This window comes from Panthera tigris, chromosome E1 (assembly GCF_018350195.1).
Source record: "Panthera tigris isolate Pti1 chromosome E1, P.tigris_Pti1_mat1.1, whole genome shotgun sequence".
Taxonomy (NCBI): domain Eukaryota; kingdom Metazoa; phylum Chordata; class Mammalia; order Carnivora; family Felidae; genus Panthera; species Panthera tigris.
In genome coordinates this window covers 53,915,622-53,940,390 of record NC_056673.1, presented here as the reverse complement: position 1 = coordinate 53,940,390, position 24,769 = coordinate 53,915,622, and the positions used below count along the sequence as shown (strand labels likewise).

General features: G+C 54.1%; 1 long non-coding RNA gene across 3 annotated transcripts; it reads right to left on the bottom strand.

Moving 5' to 3' along the window:
- Positions 1-586: 586 nt before the first annotated feature.
- LOC122233559 lies at positions 587-3,388 on the bottom strand. 3 transcript variants are annotated; one of them, XR_006211164.1, is made up of 4 exons: positions 3,297-3,388; positions 2,741-2,880; positions 2,435-2,483; positions 587-1,132 (listed from the first exon to the last, which is right to left on the bottom strand). It is a non-coding gene; the product is annotated as an uncharacterized LOC122233559 (long non-coding RNA). The 3 variants fall into 3 exon arrangements; XR_006211163.1 differs by having other exon boundaries at positions 2,776-2,880; XR_006211165.1 differs by lacking the exon at positions 2,435-2,483.
- Between the last annotated feature and the right edge of the window lie 21,381 nt (positions 3,389-24,769).

The window sequence follows — 24,769 nt, the reverse complement described above, 5'->3', positions numbered from 1 at the left end:
TTAAGATACTTTATAAAGCACTTTAAAAGTTCCTGGCATATACATAGTAGTTAGGGTTTTTTTAATATATAATTTTAATAATAATAATTAACAGTTGAAGACGGTACAGAACCAGCTACTGGAAATCATCACTGCATATTAAATGCTCGTTCTTTAGAAGAGAAGGGAATTAGTAATGAGAGGAAGCAGACCTCAAAGAGAAAGTAGGAGCACGCAGACCGTTAGTGTCAACACCAGAGGAAGGATCACTTGTCTCCAATTTGGAAAATAAGTAGGTAAAAGGGGCTTCTGATAAGAGCTGGATGAGTGGGTTTGGGGTACCAGCAGGGCCCTAGTTTGCTTATCAAAGCCTGGAGGCTGTTTTGGTAGGATCAAGTGAAATGTTCTGGAGAGAAAAGAGGTTATAGCTTAGCAGAGCTTAAAATCGAATGGAATTTGGAGCCAGCAGAATACAATATTGTGCCCAAGTTTTGCACTTAACTCCTGATGCAGATTGAATTTGTTTATTTGTCTTCCAGAGAAAGGAAGGGGAGCTAATTTGTGTAATTGTTTCGTATCTGGAGGAAAAGCAATCATTGATCCAGAGTATGGGTTTCGTTTTGCTTTAATATCACCTCCCGCTTATCTATCCCCTAAGTGTATGGATGTCAAAGGGAAACAGGTTTTGATGAAGGTGCTAAATCCGCCACAAGGTGACAAGTTAGCCTGGCCTGTCTCATGGGTCGGAGACAAAAGACAGTTTATCACAGGGCTAGTGGGAGCCAGTGCATTCTGGTTTTTGCAACAACTCTCTAAGCTACAGTTGCCATAAGGCACTGCAAAGAGGGCCAGCTCATACCTGTGCACGCGAGAAGGGTGTGTTACAAGACGGGAACCCTGAGCTTAGGGACCTGAATCTTTTATAATGGACAGTAAGCATGCCTACCCTTCATCCCCGAGGAGGACATTACATCTTCCAAAGCTGTTCACCGTGCAAACATCTTTATAAAGATCAGAGCAAAGGCAGTCGGCATCTTGGCTCACAAGATATACAGCAATGTGAGAGACCCGTGGAAAATCGTCTCCCCACACATAACAGCGGTGTGATCTCGAGTCTCAGTTTCTTCATCTGTAAAACGGGGATGATACGTATCTGGCACGTGGTGGGAGAGAAAAAATGAAATACCAGTATAGTCTTTCAAGCTCAGTTCCTGCCACGCTACAGACACTCAAGAAATGTTAGTTACTTTCTCCTGCTGCCTCACCCTTCAGCTAAAGGACAGTTTAGTGAAGACTTTATTCTGTGCAAATTCCACGACATTGTACCAACTCTCATTAGAATCCATTAAGACAATACCCATATGAGGGGTGCCTGAGTGACTCAGGTGGTTAAGCCTCCGACTCCAGCTCAGGTCATGATCTCGTGGCTCATGAGTTTGAGCCCTGCATCGGGCTCTGTGCTGACAGTTTGGAGCCTGGAGACCACTTAGGATTCTGTAGACACAGAATCCCTCTCTCTTTGTTCCTCCCCCGCTCCTACTCTCTCTCTCTCTCTCTCTCAGAAATAAATAAAGATTAAAACCATTTTAAAAAAGATAATATCCATATGAAAACTTGTCATCGTTATTTTGTTCCAAGATGGCAGCCTATCTAGCCAATAGAATCTGTGTCTTGATTCCATTTAGCGAAGTAGCAAACTTGATCAATTTCAGCCCAAAGATTCACCATGAAACAACTCAAAAGTCCTAAATCCTCCAGTTCAGTGGGTCTCACACTCTGTTGCATGTTTAAGTCACCTGGAGGGCTTTAAAAAATGCCACTGCCTCCAATAGCAATGAAATCATACTCTCTGGGGGCAAGACTCAGGCACCGGCAGTGAAAAAAAAAATTCTCCAGGTGTTCCAATATGCAGCCAGGGGTAGAGCCGTTGCTCTGGCTCTCACTCAAGCAACCAGAAGAGTTTGCACGTGCTGCTTTGCAATTCTTAAGCTGTTTCACTGGAGTGTAATTGGTCTAACTCTGAAAAGGTCACCAGGCATTTGCCGGTATTTTGCTGAGCCCAGCAGGGAGCAGTGACCAGGGCAGGGGGAGTGGGCACACAGAAGAACCTGAAAGTGGGGGCAGGGGGAGGGTCCATTCCCAGAGGATAGGGGAGCACCCTATCTTGTGAACTTTAGAATTCCGCTGCATCCTGACAATAGGGCTCTGTATGCCCTGGGCACTCAATAAATGCTTGCAAATGGTCTCCGTCTTCTCGGCTCCACCCGCCGAGCATCAAACATTCTGCACGCACACTTCAGCTGGAAGGTAGCTCTCGTCCTTGCCTTGCTCCCTGGCCGACTAGATTATAGGATTAACTCTTCACCCCCTGGCTGGGCCACGGGGAATTCTCTCTCCTCTCTTTCTTTAGGCATAAACAATCAATGATAAAGATTTTCCCACTTTCTTCTCCCACCTTTCTTTGGAGTTGTTTTTAGATGGTGACTTTTGGGTTTTGGCAGATCCTAAAAGAGAAATGAAGGCAAGGCCCAGCATCCGGGATGAGCCGGGGTTCCCCTGTGGCCTGCTCGGTGGTCGCGTGACAGTGCCTCTCTGATGCTCTATCCCGGTGGTAAACAAAGGTGCGTGACAGGTGCACAGAGCCCCCAAAGTCCGAATTTTGCATTTGCTTTGAGCGAGTCTTCAGTCCCCCTCCCCACCCCGCTCATAAACATGTAAAATACTCAGGTAATCCAGACACCCGAAGGCCAAGTGAGCCTACCTTGTCTATATAATTCAGGCTGCCCGGTAAGTTACCTAAAACTCAGGTGAACATGGGCCTTTTGAACCCGGCCTCGGGAAAGCCTGCGGGAGGGAGCCCTTGTTTCCAGAAGGAGGCTGCATTTTCCTCTTGGTGCCTGGCTGGAACGAAAGGGACCAGAGCATTAGGCAGGCTGGGGGATCTCCCTCCCCAGGTACTGAAGCAGGAGCCGTGGTCCCCGGCGAGGAGGGCTCTGAAAGCCCCCTGGCACCAGGGGTTTCCTGCAAAACCAGGCTGCGGGGAGGGAGCCCTGGAGTCTGATGTTGCTGGCCATGGGCACACAGTTGACGAGGGCGAGCCTCCCTTTATGCCACACCGCCAGGAGGTGGGGGCAGGCTGCAGAAAATAGCCAGCTGGGGAAACTGAGTCCCTCCATGACTCATGAGGTTTTTAAACCATAGCTGCTTGGGCAGGGGTATGGGGCCTGAGCAGGAGTTTGGGGAAGGGGCCGTCTTTCTCTAGCTGAGCTCAAGAGATGTTAAAACGGGCAAGGTTCGGAATGGCTGCTGCCTTCCACCTGCCCCTCCTCTGTTTCCAGGCCCCTCTTCCATTATGTGGGGATGATGGCGCAGAAACTGGAGCTTTGTTCTTTCCCTCTTCCTGGGCACCTGCTGCTCCAGTCCTACCCACCTGGAGGCTCGCAGGCCTCCATAGTGACATCACAGGCCCGTCGCCGCGGAAACGGGCAATGAGCTCAGGCAGTAGGGGCTTGATGGCTTCAGGCAGGGAAGGAGGCTAGTGGAGACCAAGGAGTCAGGGTTTGGAGCTCCACTCAAGAGGGATTGGAATTGATGCGGGGGGCGGGCGGGGGGGGGGGTAAGACTAGAATGTGGCCACAAGCTTCCCAAAACAGGAGCAGCTTTCAGAAGGCACGGATGCCACCGAAAATCAAGTTGATGGTCCCTCCCTGCAGGAGCCGCCCCCTGCCTGGTGCCCCGCTGCAGAGCCTGAATGCTCATTCGGGAGCGGTTTCTACTTGTAATTTGTTGGCTCAAAGGTCGGAATGGACGTCTTAGGAAGACAGATTTCCTCGTGGCCATTCCTTAGGGACCGAGCTCTCAAAACCAGTTGGGCCAAATTTCAGCCCAATTTGGGCCTGAGGTTCCCTCGGGGGTGGGCGTGGCTCACAAAGAAAACAGACAAGTTGCAGGGCTGCTGGGCTGTGTGTCCAGAGGGTCAGGTGGGGAAAAAGAGGGACAGGGAGGCCGACGGAGCCCCGGGAGGCAAGGAGACAGGGCACTTTATAAATCACCAGCTCCCTTTTAAAAATGGAGTCTAACCTCCCTCAGCTTTGCTTTTGAATTTATTAGCAGCTTCATTTCCCCGGGTAATAATTCATTATCTCGTTCCCAGCCCGAGAAGCGGTGCCGGCCCAGAAGTGACATTCCCTTCCACACCTTTAAGTGATACTCTTTCAGCTGTGTTATCTTCAGATCACTCTGGGCCTCGACCCCAGGCCCCCGCTGCGTCCGCACAGGCCCCGGCCCACCTCCTTTGCTGGTGCTCTTTCCACCAGGGCGCTCTCTGGGGCCCAAGCCCCTCTCCATCGGGAAGCCAGCCGGCTGCCGGCAGCAGTGGTGAGATAGAGCCTTGCTGTTGGAACCGGAATTGAGATAACTGCTTTTGGGGGGGGGGGAACCGAGGGGAGGGTTGGAGGGGGCCACACGTGTCAGCTTAGCCGGAGGATCTGAAAAAGCTATTTCAATCGCGTCTCCGAGTGGGAAACTGGCAGATGCCCTTCTGTGGAATGAAAGTTTTGCTCTTCCTCTCCGTCTCCTCTGCCAAGGAAGAAAGCCCGACTAACAAGGGATGTGATGATGCTTTTTCATCAGGCAAAAGTCCTTTTTCCTCAAATCCCTTCTCTCCTCACGTCGCAGAAAAGACCCTGTCCTCACGGCCAATATGTCAGGCCGGAAACGAGGATGGGGCTGCGTGTTAGAACCACCTGATGTCCAAGGCCAGACCAGATAAACTCGAAGCCATGGGAGCAGGACCAGACAGCAGGATGGTGAAAGTGCTCAGCTGATCCCAGCCTGGGCCGGGTCTGAGCATCACTGCCCTACAGCCTTATTGCCTAAGCTCCACCTGGGACCTCAGCATCGCTGGGAATTTGTTAAAAATGCTGGACCCTAGGGGCGCCTGGGTGGCTCAGTCGGTGAAGCGACCGACTTCAGCTCAGGTCATGATCTCACGGGCTGTGAGTTCGAGCCCCGCGTCGGGCTCTGTGCTGATAGCTCAGAGCCTGGAGCCTGCTTCGGATTCTGTGTCTCCCTCTCTCCGACCCTCTCCCGTTCATGCTCTGTCTCTCTCTGTCTCAAAAATAAACATTAAAAACTGCTGGACCCAAGCCCCACGCCTGGCCTGATGGAGAAGAATCTGCGTTTTCAGCAAATCCCCAGGGAACAGATGAGTATCTTGCCCCATGGGCATTGAAATCCCTTAGACTTAGAGCCTCGCCGTCCCTCCTCCTGCTCTATCAGCCCTGCTGTGCTGTGCTGGGGGGGAGGGGGCGGGGGACGGGTCACAAGTCCCAAGGGTAGGAGAGAAGACAGCCCTTTTCTCCAATGTCAACCGTCACACCGTTGCACCTCCACCTGGCCGAGAAAGGGGGCTGGAGGAAAGCAGGAACCTCAGGCCCCTGCATGCAGAACATGTACAAATCAGCATCCGGGACCCCTGCCAGATCAGGGCTGGGGACAGTCTCGCAACCCTGCAGGGAAGATTGAGAATGGGTGGTAAGGTTGGGGTCTGCCAGTGTTCCATGCACCCCCCCCCCCCCGCCCCGCCACTCCCAGGCCTGGGTCCTGCAGCCTCTCGGGGCTGAGAGGCCGGCAAAGTGGCAGCCGGTGGGGGCCCACCGGGCAGGCATCTGCGTTCTGAAGGTCAAAATTGCAGCACAGTGTCAAGGCCCTAATGGCTGAGCATTTCCTTCACATCGGCGCACTCTCCTATTAGTGGATGATGCCTGTTTTCTGGGCGCTGGAAGGAAGGGCAGACTTGGCCGAGAGTGTCTGCCTCGATCAGCTCAGCTGGGGGTCTCAGGACACGGGGCAGTGGGGGGGGGGGCACTCCTGAGCTCCAGTGAGCTGCCAAGGCCTGAGATCTGGGTCCCTCCCGGGTCCCTCGAGAGCCAGCAGGGAAGATCTGTGACTGAGGGTCTGTCCTGCCTCTACTCTCCACGGGTGAGTCCCCTCTGGACCTCTCAGTTGGGGGCCATTCCTACCGTCTCCACAGTAAACATCACACCCCCAAGACCATTATCCGCCTGTGAGCTACCCCTTCCCTGGCAGTAGCTTCCTCCCCTCTGGGTTCTTCCTGGTCCGGTTTCTATCCCCAAACGGACAAAGCAGGGCACTGAAACTGACACCCAGAGGTCAGAGTTCGAGACCTCGGTTCAGTCACTTACAAGTCACGTGACCTTGGGCAGGTCACGGGCCTTGTCTGAGCATCGGTGACTTCGTCTTCAAAAAATGGGAGGCGTGAGGCCAGCTTTGCTGAGCGGCAATGAAAACAGAACGAACAAAGGGAGCGCTCCTCACACCGTGGCGGGCACACCGTCGCTGCTCACATGCACATCCGCTTATCAATGTGAGCAGAGTCTGAGCCGTTAGCGTAGGCCGGGGGTCCTCGAGTGGGTCCCCTGACCATCGGTATCGCCAGGCCCTGCCCGGGACCCACAGACGCAGACATGCGGGATGGGGTCAGCAACCGGGGTTCAGCAAACACTGCTGATTCTGCTGCCGGCTCAAGCGTGAGGCCCCCGGTGTGACCGGAAAATGCTGCGGCTAATAAGCCATGAGTCACTGTGTGCTACCTTCAAAGTCATGTTGATTTGGAAGGGAAAGGATGCGTATTAGAATTCTCCAGAGAAATCAAATCAATAGGAGAGAGAGGTAGATGGAGGGGGGGATGGTGAAGAGAGAGAAAGAGAGAGAGATGATGGATGGATAGATAGATAATTGACTGATAGATGATAGATAGACAGACAGATAGATATAGATAGATAGATGATAGATAGATAGATAGATAGATAGATAGTACATGGAGATAAATAGACTTATTATAAGCAGTTGGCTCACATGATCGTGGAGGCTGATGATGGGACTTCCCATGATGTGCCGTCGGGAAGCTGGAGCCCAGCAAGGCCTAGACCAGAGAGCTGCTGGTGTGGATCCCAGTCCGAGTGGAAGCCCTTCAAACCAGGAACGCTGAGGGCGGGAGAAGACTGATGTCCCGGCTCCGCAGTCAGGCGGAGACTGCATTCAACCTGCCTCTGCCTTTCTGGGCTACCCGGTCCCTCAACGGGTTAGGTGAGGCCCACCCACGCCGGGGAGGGCCATCTGCCCCACTCGGTCCCCCAATTCAAACGCGAATCTTGTCCCCAACCGCCTTCGCAGACACACCCAGAAATAAGGTCCCCCGGGCCAGTCAAGCTGACACATAAAATTAACCCCAAACCAATAGTAAGAATAGCTTGCACATCCATGGCTTGTGCTATGCGTAAGGCTCTCTGAATCCTCACTACCACGCCGAGTATTGGGCACTGACAGTATCCTCCCTGCATAGAGGAGGGACATGAGACTCACAGAGGCAAGTGGGTGGGCTCTGAACCCAAGCACTCTGGCTCCAGGGGCTTTGGCCCATGCTTCCTGGTGACACATAGAGGATGTTGGTGGGGGAGAGCCGAGGGAGGGGCCTGGGAGCAGGGGTGATGATGCTGGAGGAGGAGGGAGCAAGCTGTGTCCCGTAACAGCTGGATCAAGGACCGGTGTCCGGCTTTCAGTTCCCAGCCCAGAGCCTCTTTCCTCGCACTGACCGCTGTCTTATTCTGATGCCCCAGATGTGGAAGCCACACGTGGGCAGATGCGCTCAGGGCCTGCTTGGCCGTGCAGTGGCTTCCAGCCATCGCAGCAGACAGGACCCTTGGAATCCGAGAGGTCAAGGGTCGGAGCGCGGAGTAGGCGAGTTGAGCACAGACGGAGGAGAGGGCAGACAAGGCGTCCTAGGAAAGCCTGTTTGGGGGAATTATCTAAGTGCCTAAATTCAGTATTATACTCCCATGGCTTCTCGTACTTTGATCATAGCCTTTATCACAAGTGCAAATCAAAGGTATATTGTGTTGTGATTTGCTCGTACTCTATGCGGCCCGCTAGACCATAAGGTCCATGGGCACAAGGGCCGTTATCTGTCCTGACACGTGGAATCCCAAACGCGGCACGGTGCTTGGAGCACGGCAGACAGCCGTTGCTGGGTGAACGAGTGAGTGACCACGAGGATGCTTGCCCCCTTGCCCCGTAATTATTGACTTCCACATCTGTTGTCCTTCTAGGCCAAAACCCCCATGAGCAAACGGTCTCATTCAGCTCTGTGCACGTGGCCCCAGAACAATGTGCACACAGTGCCTGGAACAATGGCCGGCTTTCTCTGCACTTTTGGAGTCACACCCAGTCAGATTCTAAAGTCCAGTGGGTCCCGCCATTGATAATATCGTCATCCTTGCACAGGGAAGGAGAGAATGCTGAACCAGGAGTCTCTAAAACACTGGACTGGATTGTCTCAAGGTTCCTTTGTCCTGACGCATTTGCAGATTCCAACTCCCTGAGGGTAGGACCCAGCGTCTCGCTTCCCGAGTCCCTGGACTGAGCAGGGGACAGGGTTCAGGCCTCCTGAAGCAGCTTAACGCAGTGCGGGGGCCGAGGCTTCCAGGTAATAGCTGCTGTGAAATGGTTCTACTTAACCCTCTTTTTTTGCAAAACTAAGATTGTGAGTCAACCTTCAATTAACCTCTTCTCCCAGATTCCATGCGATGCAAAAGGTTTTATTCTAAAGGCAGGGAGGCTATTTTAAGATTACGTTTATTATCGTATTGATACAAACCAGAATAGGTCAGCTCTCTTCCTGCGGCCCAGAAGCACATCGTCATAGTGGCCAACTGGATGTAAAATGCCATGCTGCAGGGGAGATCTGTCCCTGGACGTGCTCGTCCCCAGCCTCCCCGGCCCCTCCCTTCCTCGTCCACCAGGAGGCATCAGTATTTTGCTTAGAGGTCCTGGTAAAACGATGAACCACCCCCCTTCTCTCTTCTCTTCCAGGGCTCCCGACATTTCCGATCTAACCCACAAACTGTCTTTGGTAGGCAAAATGGTGCGTTCGCACACAAAGGGACAGACAGCAAGGCCTAGGGAAGTCTATTTTGGGAAACTATTAAGCTCATATACCAACCTTATTTTTATCCCAAATTTATTTTTTCATGAGCTGATAGATCAGTTGGCTCTGTTCAGGGCACCTGCCAGGAAAAGGAAGTCGGCGGAGGATGCATAAGACCCAAGCGAGATGATATGGATGGCCCAGGGCAGGTCACAGTGATAAGGGCTTCTGCTCCTCCGAGGACACGTCATGGAGATATTGATTTGCTTTGGTCTGTGCCCTCTTTATATTAATGAAGTAGCAACTTTGATATGCTCTGAAATGTTCTAGATATACATTCATCGACTGGGGACTGTGAGAGCCACCATTTCTCATTCAAGTGGTGAAGGTATTAATGGACGATGAGGAGAGTGAGGAGGGGAATTGATGGGGGGGCGGATAAATAATTTATGATACATCCACGAAGGAATATTACACAGCCATTTAAAACCTATATATGCAAAGAATATTTAATGACCTGGAAAATGCTCACAATACAATATTCAGTAAGAAAAAATAGGACTTGGAATTGCATATTGAGCATAAGCCATATAATATATGTTGAGACAGGAAAGAAATATATGTCGTGTTTCCTTCTACACATGTCTGGATTGTCCACATTCCTGGCAATGTGCCTTTATCCCATCTAGTTTTTTTTTTTAATATTTTAACATTTATTTTTGAGAAAGAGACAGAGAGAGAGAGAGCACAAGCAGGGGAGGGGCAGAGAGAGAGACACACACAGAATCTGAAGCAGGCTCCAGGCTCTGATCTGTCTGCACAGAGCCCGACGCGGGGCTCGAACTCACGAACCGTGAGATCATGACCTGAGCCGAAGTCGGACGCTTCACCGACTGAGCCACCCAGGCGCCCCTATCCTGTCTGGTTTTCAATGTTTCCTTATTTCAAAACATTTTGAAAGTACAAAATAAACCATCCTCCATGTAGAAATAAATTCTAATTATGCAAAAAACTAAATTCAAATTATATAGAAATGAAAGTTGTTCCCTGCCATAACCATTCTTAATCCCTTGGTATAGAGTCTCCAGAGCTGTATGTATAATGTATATGTAGGCCATCTTGACACCCGTGCTTATATGCATACACATGGTGTATCTGTACAGATATGTGTATAGATATTGCATGTATTATATATAAACCTATACAGATATGTGTGTGTATGCATGTGAATTTTAGCACTTAAAGGAAAGTAATGAGATAAAATTATACATATACATGTTATTATTCAGATTCTTTGTGGGGACACCAGGCTGCTTTTCATATTAAATTTTTTTTTTAACGTTTATTTATTTTTGAGACAGAGAGAGACATAGCATGAATGGGGGAGGGGCAGAGAGAGAGGGAGACACACAGAATCGGAAGCAGGCTCCAGGCTCTGAGCCATCAGCCCAGAGCCCGACGCGGGGCTCGAACTCATGGACCGCGAGATCGTGACCTGAGCTGAAGTCGGACGCTTAACCGACTGAGCCACCCAGGCGCCCCTGCTTTTCATATTAAAAATGCTTTTCTTGGGCGCCTGGGTGGCTCAGTCAGTTGAGTGTCCGACTTCAGCTCAGGTCATGATCTCACAGTCTGTGAGTTCGAGCCCCGCCTCCGGCTCTGTGCTGACGGCTCGGAGCCTGGAGCCTGCTTCGGGTTCTCTGTTTCCCTCTCTCTCTGCCCCTCCCTCACTCATGCTCTGTCTCTCTCTCTCTCTCTCTCTCTCTCTCTCTCTCTCTCCCTGTGTCAAAAATAAATAAACATTAAAAAAATTTAAAAATAAAATAAAAAATAAAAACGCTTTTCTTTTTTTCCCTGAACACACAGGCAATTCACGTTCAGTGTAGAGCGTTGAACCTGCCTTTTCTCCTCGGCTCTCAGCTCCGGGCGCCGCAGTCCTGCACGCGCCTGAACCATCCGCTCCGGGGCTATTTTTTCTGGTTGAGGAAGCAAGGTACACACAGGCCAGAGAATGAGTGACCCTGGAAACCCTCGACCAACCCCACCCTCCTTGCTCCTGAACCTTCGGAGGGGAGACAGAGCCTGGGCACCCAGGCAAGTAGCCGGAAGCCTGGGCCTTTGTATTTTTATACCAAGTCCCCCAGGGGAGTCCCTGTTATGGACTGACTTGTGTCCCCCCCAGATACGTACATTGAAGCCCTAATCCCCACTGTGACTGCTTTTGGAGATACGGGCCTTTAGGTAGATAATTAAGGTCAAAGGAGATCATATTTTCTCTTCTCAGAGGGAGGCCCAGAGTGAGAGGAGAGTGTGATACAGGAAGCAGAGGTCGGAGGCCTGAAGGGGCCATGAGCAGGAACACCGCAAGGCCCCCAGAAGCTGGAAGAAGCAGGGAGTGGATTCTTCCCTGGAGGCTCCGATAGGCACGCCCTCCTGTGGACACCTTGATTTTAGCCCCATTTTGGACACCTGATCTCCAAAGCGATGAAAGGTCTGTGTCGTGTTTCAGCCATTGAGGTGGTGGTGGCTGTAGAGGGGATTCAAGCGCCTTATCTCAGGGCCAGCTTTTGGGGGAACCCATCCCAAGACCCAGAATTCCGGCTACTTACTTGCCTTTTGTTCCCTTTGGTGTCCCCACCATGCCTGGCCTCCCCCAGTGGGAGCTTTTCTACTTATATAATCAGAAAAACATGTTATTTCTTTAAAAAAGGGAGCAGAACGGTGATGCCGTGGGGCGAAGGGTACCAGCTGAATACCTACTCCTGCCAGGCCCTGTATGTCACTGAGAAGAGCCAAGACTTCTGCCCTCTTAGGGCTGACGTTCCAGCAATTCTGGTTGGGGGAGGCACTGAGTAAAACACCTCAGAGAGGGCGCCTGGGTGGCTCAGTCACTAAGCGCCCAACTCTTGATTTGGGCTCAGGTCATGATCTCACAGTTCGTAAGATCGAGCCCCGCGTTGGGCTCTGCACGGACAGCAAGGAATCTGCTCGGAGTTCCCTCTCTCCCCCTCTCTCTGTCCCTCCCCTGCTTGTGCACGCATGCTTTCTCTCTCTTTCTCGAAATACGCAAGCAAACTTAACAAAAAGAACCCACCTCAGAAATAAGTAAATCCTGTAGCACATCAGAGGTGATACATGCAAAGAATAAAAGCAAAAATGCAGCAAAGGAGGGAGATCGGGAGGGTGCGGGTGGGGCCGAGGGGCCAACCCCATGTGCTCAGGGTCTGCCTCATTTGTTTATAGTTTAATAATCTCTCTTTTCTTTTAAGTTTATTTATTTTGAGAGAGAGAGTGCACACAAGCAGGGGAGAGGCAGAGAGAGAGGGAGACAGAGAATCCCAAGCGGGCTCCACGCTCAGCACGGAGTTGACTCAGGCATCCACCTCACAGATCGTGAGAGCATGACCTGAGCCCAAACCAAGAGTCAGACGCTTAACCGACTGAGCCAGCCCGACGCCCCGAACTCAGTAATCTCTTATTTCACACGTGCTCCTTGTCAGGCTCTAAGTACATTATAAATATTAAGTCATTTAATCCTTAATATAACCTTACGAGCAAATGCCCATATTGTCCCCATTATGCAGATGAGACAACCGGCGTGCAGAGAGGCAAAGTACCATTTACAGCATCAGACGGCCAGCAAGTGGCAGAAAAGGGACTTGAGCCCGGGCAGCCCAGCTCCAGTCTGTGTTCTCACCCCCTGCGTGATGCTGCCTGATGTTCAAGGGCCAACTTTAAGGCAGTAAGGAGTCAGCCACGCAAGTCTTTGTGGGAAAAGGAAAAGGCGTGGCCAACACAAAGGCCCTGTGGCAGAAGCCAACCTGGGTTTTTTCGGCCACATTGGCAAGGCAGCCAGTGTGACTGGCAGGGATGAGCAGGGGGTGGGGGTCACTCAGGCCACATGCCCGGGGCCTAGAGGCCCTTTCTCCCTCCGTGGAAAGGGTGGGGGGGGGGGTGCTCCGCGGGGTTTTGAGCACTGGGAGGCTTTCTCTGGCTGGTAAGAGTGGGCCACCAGGGGCAGGGGCGGGACAGGAAGACCGGCCAGGGATGGTGGTGGCCCAGCTAGAGGGGCAGCCGTGGGGACACAGAGGGAGAGCGGTGGGGCCCTGGAAAACGTGAAGCGGGGCCGACAGGATTATCTGAGGCGTGGGATGCGAAACGTGGGGGGAGAGGGAAGCATCCGCGGTGGCTCAGAGCCGCGGCCCGAGGAGCTCACCGGAAGAAAGGCCTTGCACTCTGCCAAGATGCCGGGGGTGGGGGTGGTGTTTTTTCTTTCCCACAAGTGTGGCAGTTCCCCGTGAGGATGAAGCCTGAGCATAACAAGTCGGGTTAATAATAACTGTCTGCTATGGAGGTGTCACAGCCAAGGGGGGAGGCTCTCAGAGGAGCGGGTGGTGGAAATAAGCTTGGCGCTTTCCACATCCAGCTCAGCGGCAGGCCCCCGAGCACATCCAGGGGGGGCACCAGAGAACCCAGAGGGCTCAAGGCCAACACTCAAGTTGGCATCATGAAAGTCAGCATCAGGAGCTGGAAGGAATCGCCTCCTTAACTGCGCCCGGGGCGGGAGGTGAGCCAGCGGCCGCCGTAGGACCCCAACCTCGACCCAGCCTCCACGCGTGGGCCACATCTGGCCTCTGCCCGTGAAGCCTCCGTGTGACCGAACGCAAATTGTTCCCACCGTCAAGCCTCTCAGCTGCTACTGTCGGGAGATGGGGCGGGAACCGTCACAGATTTTTAATTGGTTACCCGGGAACCATCGGGGCATCCTATTTCTTTGCAAGGGGGCGGGAACGAGGAGCCATCTCCCAAGAAGAAGAGCCTCTTTGCGCCAAAGACACTTAAAACCCCCCTCCCATCCCCACCAAGCTCTGAAGATTCAGACGGTGGCAGCGAAAACACAGCCAGGGAAGCCAGGCCAAAATAGGACAAAAATAGGACTCTCAGGGTAGAGAGACAGAGAGCTGTAGGGTCTCACTGTCACTGCCAACGTTTCCAGAACATACGGCGGGGAGGCAGAGCCTGTCCAGGAAATTAATCCCCGAAGGAGAGGAGTACACACGGATCGGACGCTCCTTGAGCGCGTAACAGCGAACAAGGACCTAGTGACGGCGGCCTCTGAGCAGGAGCGGGGGCCCAGTTCAGACTGTGGGCAATCGAGCAACACGGGGGCTCAGAGGAAGGCCTCGCCCGGCCCGCCCCGCGTAGCCCCCCTCCCTGGCTGCGGTTACCCAAATGAGTCTAGAAAGGAAACTTTCCATGCGCACTGTGAAATCCGCGATTGCCACAGTCTGAATGTGTCCCCCCTCCCCCAAATTCTTACGTTGAACTCTAACCCCCAAGGTGACAGTATTAGGATGGGGGGGGGCCTTTGGAGATGATTAGGTCATGAGGGGGGAGCCTCATGAATGCCATAGCGTCCTTATAAAAGCCCTTGGAGAGCTCCCAGCCCCCTTCTACTGCATGAGCACGCAAGGAGCCGCCTGGGACTCAGGAAAGGGTGCTCACCCGACCATGCTCCAGATTTCCAGGCTCCAGAACCGTGAGGGACACGTGTCTGTAGTTCCTGAGCCGCCAGGTCTGTGGCACTTTGTTACAGCAGCCTGAACGGACGAAAGACAGCGGTCCTCAACCATTGCTTTTGTCAGTGCGTGAAACGCTGGGGTCAAAGGGCCCCGCTACCAATGATAACCATTCCTTCCGGTGGGTCCCTCGATGGTATTTGCTTAACGCCTCCCCGTGTCCCAAATGCAGCACACGAAGCATACGCTGGTGAGATGTGAGGTGTGGCGCTTTCCTCGACGGGGCTTACAACTCCGGCAGCCTCAAGGGACCACTGTTGACAATTCGAGTCGAGGTGCCCGCGTCCGGAGGGCCAGCCCTGGGTGAGCAACCACCTCTGACAGAGGAACCTCAGTGGGGCCCGGCACGTGTTGTCCGGGGCCATCCCTGCCTGGCTTCCTCCTGGAGCAGGAATTGTCTTCTTCCCCTGCAGTAGGGGCTGGGTGGAGGCCGGAGAAGCAGTTTCCCAGGTCTCGGCTGGATCCGGCTCCTAATCTCTGGCTCTTCCCTGTTCCTGCCCGTGAGGACAGTGTGTGTTAGGGGGGAAGGGGGAGCATCTCGAAAGCTTTTTGTTTATCAGTCAATCTGTGAACAAATGTCTATATGTGGTTTGCTTTGTGCCGGGCCTGTGCTATGCACTGGCATGTAATAGGCTCTCAATAAATATTTGTGGGCCTTCAGGGATATAAACCTTACGAGCCTACCTGGGCAGAAAGCCAGCTCCCATCTCAGTATTTCCAGACATCTTCCCTGGAAGCCGTATGCCAGGAGAGAGGGCAGTGGCCATGGGCTAGGGTGCCTAGGGCAGGGAGGGATGGGGGGACCTGGGTTCTCTGCATGATGTCCCCACGCACTGGGCATTTGCAGGGACTGCTGTGGCAATGATGTCCCGCCCTGTTAGCTTCCCGTTCCTCGGGGGAAAAGCGCTCCAGCCAAGGGCCTTGGTAAATACAACCCCCTAACCTCACCCTTCACTCCCGAGCCCGGTTCCTTCTCTCCAATACTCAGGCCAGTCTGCTAAGGTGAACTTGATCTGCATTTCTGACCCGCCCGTCACACTCGCCCCAAGTCTCCTGCCTTAGAACTGATGGATCGCATTCTCCCAGACAGGTGCCCACATCTGGGCAGACCTGTACACTCGCAGTCACGCGCGGTTATAAATATCTATAGAGTGCAATACCAAATAATTGTGGGGCATATTTCACCGTGCCTGTTGAACACATTGCAAGAAAGGAATTGATCCCTGCTGTTTCATTTATTAGATGGTGTAATACCACAAAAATCGTTTCCACAATATCCCAAACTAAATCATTTATTCTTGACAAAAATCCAATAAAGAGCTCAATCCTTCTCCATAGGCAGATAAAGCACAGATTAATGGGGCTGCCTAGATCAAAAAATGCTGGGAAAATGAAAGGCAGATAGAGAGAAGGCCCCTTCCTCCTCCTCACTTCCCCAAGGCTGCCTGGGCTCAGGGTTTTATTACAAAAAGCCGCCTAAGTATTACAGGCTAATCCGTAAATCCCAGCCTAGTAAAATATGTGACGGATTTGTAAATTGTGCCCTTTACAAATCTGATTGAACTTTTTTTTTTCTTTGTTGGGAGTTTTGTCTTTCTCCTCCTTCCCTTCTCCTCGCCCCTCACCTCTCCCAGCCCCCGGCAGCACACGCCCTGCCTTGGTGCGGCGTGGGACCCTGGTTCTGCCTGTCCATGCGCCCGGCTCCCTCCGGGACCCCGCCCTGACCTGACTTAGGGAGGGTGGAGGTTGTTGGGGTACAAGAGGCTGAGAAAACCATCAGCCTCTTTTTGTCTCCCGTCTACAGGGAAATCAGATTCAGGTGGGGTCCAGGCCAGGGTCAGGCGTGGCAGTTATCAGGGGTTTGGGGCATTCTCGCCGACGAGCGTGGGCAGGGCGAGGGACCGCAGGAGCACGGCTATGCAACGTCTCTGGTGGAGAAAGAGGGGGATCAAACTGGCGAACCTCAGAGCCACAGACGAGCGGGCTGGATCTTATCGTGTCCATGGACTTGGAAACCCCCGTAGCAGGTGGGCCTCCAAGGTGTACCCATCCCATACCTTCCTCTTTGTGCACCACATCTAGGGAGACCCACGTCTCAGCTCGCCTGGGACTGAGCAGGCTCGCAGACACCGGGATTTCAGTGCAAAAACCAAACGAATCCCCGGCCAGACGGGAAGAGCTATCTGACCTGCTTCCTCTGGCCTGTCTGCTCTGGGAGAAGCGCTATATCGCTCAGGCCGGTTTTTCATTTTCTCTGCCTTAAACCAAGGGAAGTCCCTTGCAGGGCGGGGGTCCGGGATCTGTCGCTTGCTCCCTGTGGACATTGGCAAACACACAGCCTTTCTCAGCCTCAGTTTCCCCGTATGAAAAACCGGGGTAGAAATACCTACTCCACGAACGGCCGTGCGCATGAAAAGAGATAAGAGAAGAGCTGAACAGGTGCCTGGCACAGAGTAAGCACCCAGCCACCTCGCCGTCCGCATTGTCGTCCCCACCCTCGCTTGAATACATGTCCTTAAGGAAGGTCGTGAGAAGAGTAAGAGAGTGGGGAAAGGTCCTCCTGGGAGCCAGAGAAATGGCACCCTTCCCTCACCCGCAACGTGAGCCTGGCTGAGCCCAGATGTGTCTTGAAAGGAGACGTTAATGCAGGCAGCTGGGAAGCAGATTGTGGGCTGGGGACCAGGGCTCAGCCTGGCACGGTGCCTTGCCTGGTTTCTGGTCCTGTGGGGCCACACCCCAGCACCCCCGGGAAAGTGATGGTTTCTGCTCCCTAAAGATTTCCAGAGGCAGAGGAAAGAGGGGGATGAGACGGTCCAGCCTGGAAACAGGGCTGGACAGAAAGAAGGAGAGGGGGTGGGCTCCCGGCGGGGGTGGGGGCGATGGTCTAGAATGGCTCTGTGCAGGCTCACAGACAGTGTGAGGAAACAGGAACAGAACCAGAGCCCTGCCCCCCACCCCCCTGCATCCCTGCTCATTTCCATCCCTGTCCCTGGATGCAGCTGTTCCTCCAATTGCGGACTGATGGCTGATGGGAAGTTCTCTCTGCTGCTCCACGGCCATCCTTTCAAAGCAGAAGGGTGCCCTTGGAGCGAGAGATAGAAGGCCGCCCCCAGCTGCTGGCCCCTGCCCATCTGGTGCCTTTACCAGGTGGCCTGAGCATAATGACTTCAAGGACACTGTATCCTGTCTGAGTCCTAGAATGGACTCCTGCAGTTCCCGGGATGCACAAGAAAACAGAGATGGGGGGGGGGTGGGGGCAGGCAGGGTTAGGCACTCAGAGCAGCTGACAACCTCCTGGCCGGCCCCACGAGATCTGGAACAGCAGATCCAGGCTCTTTGGGGAACAGAAAGTAAGGGCAGGGGCCGCCAGGAGGCAGGTGATGCAGGCAGCTGGAGAGCACATTGTGGATAAGACATTTGCTTTCCAAGAACATTTAGAAAAAGTGGGGTTCCCATCTGCTGGCTTTCCAAAAGCCAGAGGGTGGACCACGTGACCGCAGTCTGCTCCCACAGAGCCGAGAGGCCCCCCTTCTCTGTCCCTGGGAAAAGCCAGCCTGCGCCTCCCCACCTTCCTCATTAACCTTCATCCCTCCGGCTCCCGCTGAGGGCTAATCCTGTTTCCTGAATTCCAAGTGTTTAGCCTGGCAACCCAGAGAGCCACTCAGCCGCACCTTTCCCAGGCCCCAGCTCAGCTGGCAGGGCTCAGAGGACGGCCTCCCGCAGCCGCCGTGAGGGGTGGTGTCCCCAAGGAGCCCTGTCCCCTGCCCTTTTGGTGCTTGGCATCAGGATTCAACGGTTCAGGTTATCCCAGTGACGGGGGGGGGGGGGCAGGGAAGGAAATGATGAGGGCTGTTCCCTGGAGTGTGTGTGTGTGTGTGTGTGTGTGTGGTGAGGAGGGGGAAGTGGTGCCCACTGCCCTTGTGGAATTGGAGGTGAACGAATCAGTGGAGACATTCTGTTTTGTGGGCTCGAGTTTAGGGGTGTTTGCAAATGACTATGTGGAGATACTTTCTTTTCTGGCATTGAGGAGGGGGGTTGTGTGAAAAGGGGATGTGACATGATGCCTATCCCCCCGCCCCCCACCACTCAAAGGGCCCAAGTTGGAATTGGGTGGGCAGGTCTCAGTAGACGGCATGGCCTGGGGTCTGGGTTGGGAGCCCCCTCGGTCACTACCTGGCTCCCTCTCCCCCCCCCCCCACGCTACTCCATCATGGCCCATGACCACCAGCTCCACCGGAGTAACATGTCTGGTTCCCTCACTGGAGATTTTAAAGGGAAGGAGGGCAGGGGCACCTGGGTGGCTCGGTCAGTTAAGCATCCGACTCTTGGTTTCAGCTCAGGTCATGATCTCACGGTTTTGTGAGTTCAAGCCTCGAGTCGGGCTCTACGCTGACAGTGCAGAGCCTGCTTGGGATTCTCTCTCTCTCTCTCTCTCTCTCTCTCTCTCTCTCCCCCCCCCCCTCTCTGCCCCTCCCCCACTCACGCCGTCTCTATTTCAAAATAAATAAATAAACTTTAAAGGGAAGGAGGGCAGGTTGCAAATTCAAGAGACTCCAGACGCAGGGTCCCCATGCCGCCAGCATACCAAAGCTTGTCTGCACGGAGCTTGGCGACTCCGGGCTCCACGACCCCTGGCCTCCTCCCGCGAGGAGGTCAAAAGCCCAGAGATGCAGGCACTCGGGCCCGGGACTGCGCCTGGAGCCAACCCAGCGGAGTGAGTGCGAACATCACAGTAACCCCTTATTTATTGGGCTTCTCCAGCCCCACAATCGCCGGCTCTGTTCAATATTTTATTCTTCTTGCACCTCCTCGGGCGGCAGGGCTGCAGGCATTTTTGATAAATGGATTGAAAGGTTTGTCTAGTTCTGCTGAAGCTTCTATAAGTGCCTCTGTATCTTCCACTGAAATTATATTTCCCAACTTCCTACAGTGATTTCTCTCCCCCAGTGACTCCTGTCTCCCTGTCAGCTGGCTGCTCGCTCTCATGCAGTCTCTTTTCTTCTCCCTCTCTCGTGCACGCGTGCACGCACACACACACACACACACACACACACACACACGATGTGCAAACACACATCCAGGCCCTCACACGTTTATCCACACACACGATCACTCGGGGCACCGCATACGAGGAAGAGAAGGTGAATCTCCCCTTGATAGTGAAGCACATACGACAGCCCGCGGGCCCACACCCTCACGTGCACAAACACAGATCTTGCAAAACCCCCGGGGTATCCTTTCGAGGCCCCTCTGGTCCCTGAGTTCTGAAGAGTGACCCTGAGGGAGGGCTGCAAGGACCAGGCTCTCCCAGAGCGAGGGGACAGATGGACGGGCGGACCCTGAGAAGAAGAAACGAGGTGGCCCGGTGATCTGTGCCCCAGCCGTCGGGGAGGCTCCGAGGGGCCCTCCCACCGCGTCGGCCTTCTTCCTTCCTCATCGGCCTGCCCGGTGCGGGCGGGCAGCTGGAGGCTTTGTCCCAACCACATCTGAAACAGCTCAGGAGCTGCTGAGTCTGGCCGCCAGCCTGTTCCATAAATAGCTTGATGGGCCTGGCTCCTCGCCCTCCTGGTGATGTCATTGGCCATTGGCCCAACCGGTGAGGTCACAGGCTTCCCTTCCCTTGGCGTTGCCTCTCGGGTGAAGCACGAGACCCTCCTCACGGAGCCTGTCTGCGCCCCATCCTGTTCCAGCCCAGCCCGGCGGTTGGTGAGGATCTCCACCATCTGGGGACGGCTGCGGGCTGGTGCCAGACGGCAGCCTCCCTTCCTTGTCGCCAGTTACCAAACAGCCTCCCAACTTTCCGTCTCCCTTCCCACTGGCGTCTCCCCTCTTCGTGATGTACTTTCAGGTGACAACAGACTCGTCAGCTACGAGGGCCGTGGGGAACGGCTGGCACCTCGATGGAGCCCGCTCCCAACGCCGGCTGCCCCACCGACTGGCTGTGTGACTTTGGACAAGCCGCGTGACTTCTCTGTGCCTCTGCTTCCTCATCTTTAAAATGGAGATAATGAAAGGACCTATCTCGAGGGTTGTCTGAGGCTTCCACGGGCTCCTGCACATAAAACACAGCGCCTGGCGTGTTAGTACGAAGCGAATCGGTTGATTCCATGGTCCCGTTCCCATGTGCGTGGGTGATACGGCGTTGGGGGTGTGTTGGGGAAGGGGCTCCGGCTCTGTGTATCTTCGAATACGTGATGGGCAGTCACACAAGCCCTCTCCTCTCCGGGCTCCCGCTTCCAGCTGCCTCTCCCCCAGCTGGAGCCCTCCTTGTGTCCTTACTCTGTGCCAGTGACACCTCAGCTCATCGCAGAACCATTGCCTTGGTACTGGAGGTGAGAAGGACAGGGGTGTTAGGGGCACTTGGGGACCCGCTTCTGCAGGGAGCCCTCCCCCTCCCCCTGCCTGCAGTGGCCTCCGGCAACAGCAAGCTGGCTCCCTCCCTGGTCAGCAACTAAAGCCATCTGCACAGACCAACACCATAAGACACAACGTGACCAGCCAAGAAGCCCTTGGCCATGGTCTCCAATGGATGTGTTTGGAGAAACAGACCGCGGAGGCCGGGGGAAGGGGGACTCTCTCCGGATCAGAGAGTGAAGTGTCACCGCGTGGGCTTCTGTTCCAGTGCTGTCCCGTGTGGTAGCCAGAAGCCACATGTGGCTGTTGGACACTTGACTCTGGGCCGGAGATGTGCCGTAAGTGTAAATTACGCACCAGGCTTCGATCGCTCGGTAGAAAGGCGAGAATGCAAAATAGCTCATGAATAATTCCTTTATAGTTATTATATGTTGAAATGATAATATTTTGCATTTGGGGGTTGAGTAACATGTGCTATTGAAAGCAACCTCACTTTTTTTTTTTTTCTTTAACTTTCTCAATGTGGTTGCTGGAAAATTTGGGACTACTGATGCCTTTATCTAAAATATCCCCCACATTCAGTGTTCCCAGGGGACAGGGCGGCTCAGCAAAATAGTCTTGACTGGCTTTCTCCCCATATGCAGCCTCTGCCTGCCCACGATCCAGCACCCTGATCTCAGCCTTATATATTCAAGGGGGGGGCTCCTAAAGTTGGCCAAGACACCCCCAGGACACTAAGCCTCCCGCACCAGGCGGCCCTTGCTAGACCTGCTGTCACACACCCACGATTTTCTCACCCGGAGACCCCTGCCGAGAAGTTTTGCTCCTCTTCTCCACCCATGTGGGTCTTACTCATCCTTTAAAAAATCTAAGTCAAGGGGCGCCTGGGTGGCTAAGTCGGTTAAGCGTCCGACTTCGGCTCAGGTCATGATCTCGCGGTCCGTGAGTTCGAGCCCCGCGTCGGGCTCTGTGCTGACAGCTCGGAGCCTGGAGCCTGCTTCGGATTCTGTGTCTCCCTCTCTCTCTGACCCTCCCCCGTTCATGCTCTGTCTCTCTCTGTCTCAAAAATAAATAAACATTAAAAAAAAATTAAAAAAAAAAATCTAAGTCAAAAGTCACCTCCTCCATGAAGCTTTCCCAGACCACATTCAATGAATGAATCACTCCGGGCCATCCTAGCACTTTTCCCAAAACTCAGACTATTTATCAGGACGTGCCCTGACAGAAAGCACTACGTGCCAGGCCACGTCTATTAATATGAAGCCTCAGGACGATCTTAGGAAACAGCTGCTCTGATTACTCCTAATTTCTATACGAGGAAACTGAGGCAGAGAGAAATTACCATGTTGCCCAGGACGGCAGAGTTTACAGCAGAGGGAATGGGGTCTGGTTTCCTGTCCCTGTTCCTTCTGCGGTGCCGAAGGCCCCCGTCACGGCCCCAGCTATGTCAGGTCCACAGCTGATATGGCTCCTGGTTCCCCCAAAAGACAAAGAGAACCCCAGTTTACCCATCGCTATAATCCCCAGGACATCGGGCTGGGCCCCGACACACAGTAGGTGCCCAATAAATGCGTCCTGAAAGAGATCAGCACCGAGTTACTGGCATTTAAAGCCTTCTTGCAGGTGTGCTTCGAAATGGGTTTCTAGCGTCCATGTCCTCTGTGCTCTGAGCCGCCCCCCCCTCCCTCCGCCGTCCTCCACCCCGGCCTCCTCACCCAGCCGCCTCTTCCCTGCCTCCCCAGGCTCCTCACTGGGCCTGTTTAAAACTCAACTCCTGTCGTGCGACCTCTGTCAGTCGGGAATTAATTCCCCGGGTTCCCACTGCATAAAAACTAAACTCTCTTTTTATGGTCTCTACATGCTTTGGCCTTTCCTTTTATTCAGGGCCCTCTGCACTTCTGGAGAATAAATAAATACGGTGTAACTTTTATCAGCCTTGATCATCCGCGGCCCTCGGGGCCGGCTGGAACCCCAGCGAGGCAGAGGCCTCAGGAGGCTCTGGGTACCCCAGCCTCGTGCTCTCTGTCCTGGGCTCCCTGGGCCTTCACCAGCCAGGCAGGGCGCCCCCTGTGGTCCTCAGCTGTCCCTCCAGCCACAGGTTCCCGTGAGAAGCAGCCGTGGGTCCCGTCCTGCACCCTCCTACCCAAACTTTCCAGCCAACCTCTCAACTGTGGCTCAGAGAGTAGACACCAGAAGGGATGCCGAGGGTGTTTCCATGGTGGGGCAGGCCCCAGCCAGCAGAGGCTGGGCCAGCAGGCACAGGGCCCGCGGCCACCCCGAGGACACAAGAGTCTCCCCCTCCCCGAGGCAGCCCCTGCACCACCCCCATCTCGCTTGCACCTGCTCCTGCCCCCAGGGGGACCTAGCCTCGATGCCGCCACCTGCCAGCTCGGGGCAGGGTCTGTAGTCTCTAACGACGTCTCCACCTGGAAAACAGGGAAGGCTCTGACTTCTTGGCTTCCGTGGAAAGATGGGTGAGGGTCCAATCAAATACCCCATTGGAAGGGGGGATGGCAACAGTCCATAAACCCCGTTTTGCAAAGAAATGTCCCTGCCAACCGCTGTCTGAATCCGGCTCTCCGTTCCCCACGAGGGCCCCGATCTCCTGGTATGAGTTAGTCGCTAGGTGTGTGTTTGGTTCCGGGGACGTTGGCTTTGGGGACCAGGTACGTCACTTTCAAGCACGCCTTCGAGGGCCGCTCCACCCCCCAGCCGGGCTCGGCAGAGAAACTCACCACTGGGCTGTTTCTCTATCTGGGGCTTGCCAAACACTACCCCTCCGTCCCCCTCCTCCGCACCCTCCCTGGAAAAGTTCCTGGAGATGGGAGCAGCTAGATCCGAGATAATTGCTTAATTAGGGGAAAATTACCCAAATTTCAGCAGCCCCCGCAAGCGGCCCCCGTGCCACTCTGTGAAAGCCTCTGAAACCCAGCTTCCCCAGAAAGGAGACCGCGGCCCCTCAACACCCACCCCTCTCTCTCCAAGGACGTCACCGACGCAGTCTGGAGCCCTCTGTGCACATATTCAAACTTCCACCTGCCCATCCATCACCCCGGCACCTTCTCAGCTGGGCTCTGCTGGATGCGGACGGCCTTGTGGTTTTACCAAAGGCCAGGAGCCAACGGACTTTTCTGTATAGGGGCAGGTAGCGAATATCGCAGGCATCACCATGTGGTCACGTGGCCTATGTTGCCCCGCCCGGGTCATGCCTTGGAGCATCGAGCAGGCCTGGACAACACGTAAATGTACTGGCATGGAGATGTTCTAGCATCCCTTCATGGAAGCAGGTGGCGGGGCCGATCTGGCCCGTGGGCCAGTTTACTGACCTCCCGTGTAAGGCTGACTGCTGGGGACTTGGCTGGGGCAGCTGGCTTAGGTGGTTCTTGGTACAAGAGGGTGGGGAGCACTGACGGCAGCCCGGGGAGCTCTGGGCAATGCTGCACACAGCTGCTAGGCTGGCATCGTTGCAAATATGGGCTTTGGTGCTGGGGGTGGGGGGGATTGGAGGAGGGAAGCAGTCCCGGTCTCGAGTCCTTGCTCCGTGATCTTGGGCCAGGCAACGAACTCTCTGAGTTTCCATTTTCTCATCTCCAAATTGATCATATTAATCATTCCTTCCTCTCAGGGTCATGGTGACAATAAATGGGGCCACGCGCGTGAAGCTGTGTTTGGCCGTAAGCGCTCAGCAGGTGTCGGCATCCAGGAGTGGTAATAAAGTTTTGGTCTTAGTGTTTTGGCCTTCGGGAGAGTCCCTGCAGGAAGGCTTTAGGATTTCTGTCCCTTCTTCCCCTTAGACTTGTCATTGTCTTATCTTCCCTTCTGATTGTGCTTCTGGGAGTCCAATGAGCTCTTCTGAAGTTTCAAGGAGAAGCGAGTGGAAAGCCACGGGATGGGCTCCACAGGTCTGCAG